Source organism: Capsicum annuum, chromosome 9 (genome assembly GCF_002878395.1).
Source record: "Capsicum annuum cultivar UCD-10X-F1 chromosome 9, UCD10Xv1.1, whole genome shotgun sequence".
Lineage (NCBI taxonomy): Eukaryota > Viridiplantae > Streptophyta > Magnoliopsida > Solanales > Solanaceae > Capsicum > Capsicum annuum.
This window is the reverse complement of record NC_061119.1, coordinates 212531107-212534914: the sequence shown is the minus strand read 5'-3', so window position 1 is coordinate 212534914 and position 3808 is coordinate 212531107.

Here is a 3808-nt window from a genome sequence, read left to right as displayed (position 1 = left end):
CAACTAGTATATCCATATCTACCGGTCTCCATCTCCAACCATGTCAACAATCGCAATCGCTATCATCATCGTCAATCATCTGTGTCATCATAACTATCATTAATAATCATAATCACTATCGATTGCTACTATTAGGGATTGTTTGGTGTAGGTATAAGGTATAATAATCCAAGGACAAAATGCAGGATTGTTTTATCCCATATTTGGTTGGAGGTATTAGTCGGTCTTGGGATTATTTATCCCACCATTTATATCATAATGATGGAATAGTTATCCCATACATGGTGGGATAACTAATCTCGAGATAACTCTTTTCCAACCAAACGACCCTTAGTGCTATCATGTTTACATATCAATTATTATAATTATTTATGCTAGCACACTTTCTGTCACCACCTCCGCTATTACTATTGGTCATTATGGTCATTAAGGCCAATTCCCAATATCGACTACCTCCACCAACACTCATTGTCAATCACCACATATTTTTCAGCGACATCTATCACCAAACCATCAACTACTAACATTAACTCTATTCACTTCCACAGTTACCACCATCATTATTGTGTTAGTCACTACAAGACCAACCGTCTTGACCAACCAAACTTCAAATATAAATGTTGGTGGTTGGGCCTTTTCAAACTAAACTTCTGGAAAATATATCAAGAGTTTGATCGTGACAAGCCAAATTTTAAGAAAAAATGTTAGAACTTTGTCATCCGTTCAGACTCGAATTTTTACATCTTTGATCACATATGCCTTAATTTGGTTTTGAAGCAGCTAAATTTACATATTTTTTTTTATGTACAATGGCTATGATTTAAATGATAGTTCAAATCGGTTATTTGTGCACTTGTCCCTTTCATTTTTGGGCTTATTAGATCAGGGCCATATAGATGAAGCACAACCCAATTTATATTGGAAAAATCACATAAATATACAATTTAAGAATCAATATCACAAAATATAACAATATTATTTTTTATTTACAAAATCTATCAACTATTCAGTTCCTTTTTTTCCTCTGTAAAAAATCAAATCCAAAAATTCTGCTACTCCTCTCCTTTTTTTCACTCCTTTCTTTCTTCCAATCCCACCTCTAACTTCCTATGGCTACTAAAAACGAAGTGAAAAAATGAAAAATCATCAAAAAATTAGAAAATTATGTAGCTACCCCTTTCAAAATCACACAAAAAAATCAATAAAAAATACCCAATCAATTAATTCAATCCAACCCGATTTCGATTTCGATTACGACTCCGACCTATTACCATTAAAAATTCAGAAGTTCTTTGAAGGTCTCCAAACTCCTTTATCTTCACTAAATCTGTTGCTTCTCTTTTCATAAGTACAATCACGATCCTCACCATTTTCTTCACTCAAGGTTATATAAAATAATATGATCATAATCCTACAACAATCAAAGAATTTAGGTTAATAAATGTTTGAACAAGCAGCAATATTGATTCACCCAAGCCGTGAACTTGTGGTATCGTATATAGAATAGTCTTACATGCAATTATCTCGCTGTACTGTTACTAAATCAATCTTGTTGGGCTAAATACTTTACTCAAAGCAATGGTAAAAAATCAATTATTCTTTTTCAGATTAAAACGTTTATGGATATAATATATAAGTTCTTTTGGAATGCCTTTTACGGAACACCAGCTTCTATACCATGTTTATATCATACTTTTAGAATTTAGTTAAATATTCTTTACTAAACATCAATTTCTATATCAATTTCATACCATGTTTATAGGATCACGAATTTTTACATCATATTTATACCATCTTTCTAGAAGGTAATTAAATAACCTTTATACTACACCACTTCTATACCATTTTTATACTATGTTTCTAAGAAGCAAATAAATAACCTTTACAAGACATCAATTTTTACACTATTTTCATACTATATTTATAGGAGGTAGTTATTTAACCTTTTTACACATAAGTTTCTATATTATTTTCACGAATAATATGAAATTAAATGATAAGTTTAGCAATTAGAGATTGAAATAATTACAAATTTGTTCCTAAAGGAGATATCAATTTTCAATCTTCTTTAATTCATTAGAATGATTTTGAAGAGAAACTGGGAATCACCACAATGTGGTATCGTGATGCAACACCCAACGTGGGTGTGTTGGCATTTCAAAATGGAAAATAAGAGGAAAAAAAGAGAAGAAGAGAAATTAAAATTGAAAAGAAATGAGTCAACTATGGAATTGAAAAACATATGAGGAGAAATTATAGGAAAGAATATCACTTATTTTGTATGCAATTTTGATATTTTTTTACTGTGTTTTTCTTTCCTTCTACCTTATTTGATAGGTTTTGTTAATTATCTATTGGTATAATCTGAAAAGTGGATACTATTAGTAGATTTTGTAATATTAATTTTTAAATTGTATATTTTTGTGATCATTGTAAATGAAGGAAGCTATTGGTAGAACTAGTGTTGCAGATTGTAAATAAGCCCCGTTTAGCTATGAATATAATATTATTTTTTTGAGTAGGAGTCGGTATTACTGATAAACTGTCCTATTTCCAACACTTGATTTGGAGTTGATTAACAGGGGTCGGAACATCCACAAAAAATCTAGAATTTTCGTCGAATGGGTCGAAGTCGGGTCGAGGGTGTCGGGTTAGCCGCTGGTTGTTTGCAGCTGGAGCAGGTTCGGATTGTTGAATTGTTGAGTTTGTTGGATTTAGCTCGTCGTTGAAGGGTATTAGGTCGATTGAGGCTGTGTCGGTTAAAATTGTTGTTTGCCTTGGTCGTTGTTTGTTGAACGTTCTTAATGTTGCTGTTGTGATTCACTGTTGGATTAGGCTGGGGAGGCCGGTGTTGGATATTTCTTAAAGGAAAAATCACAGAAAGTAGCATACTTAAGACTATAATTACAATAAATAGCAACACTTTTGTAAAATTATAGTTTATAGCAAGAGTAGCATTATTTTAATCATTAACCAGGCAAGTGCATGTTTTACACGCACAACTTTACATTTTTCTATTTTCACTCCACTATTTCACCTCCCCCAAATATAGCCATATATTTTACCCTCTTTTTTTTCATCTTATTTTCTTTATCATTTTTTTATTTTCACTTTATTTTCTCTCTTATATTTCTCATCTTTTTTCATTTTTCCTTTTTTTATTTTTTGTTTTCTTTTTTATACCTTTTTCATATTTGAAGATAATTATCTTTATGATCTTCAAGATTTTAAAATAAAACATCATTACTGTCTTTCACTATCTTATGTCTCTATTTTTTTTTTCTTGTTAGTTTTTTTTTCATCTTATTTTTTTATTATTTTATTATTTTATTTTGATTTCTTTTTTTTTTTCATTTCCACTTTATTTTCTCTCTTCTATTTTTCTTTTTTTCTTTCCTTTTTCGTTTTCTTTTTTTTTTCCCTTTTTTTTTTTTTTTTTTCTTTTTCTTCTTCTTTTTTTTATATTTTATTTTTTTCTTTTTTATTTTATTTTTACACTTCTATTTCTCTTTCTTCCTTTTTTTTTTCACTTCTCTTTTTTTCATTTTTTTTATATTTTTATTTTTTTCCTTTTTAACTCTTCTATCTCTAACTTTTATTTTGAAAATACAAATATGTATATCACATACACATATTCAAAAAATATATAAAATACATAGCCATACAGATCTGAATATGTATTTACGGTACAAAACATACATATGTATTTACGATATACATATCATATTTATATTAAACAATAACAAATATAACTATACTATATATCTTCATATGTATTTGCGAAATAAAAAAGTGACTCATATAAAAT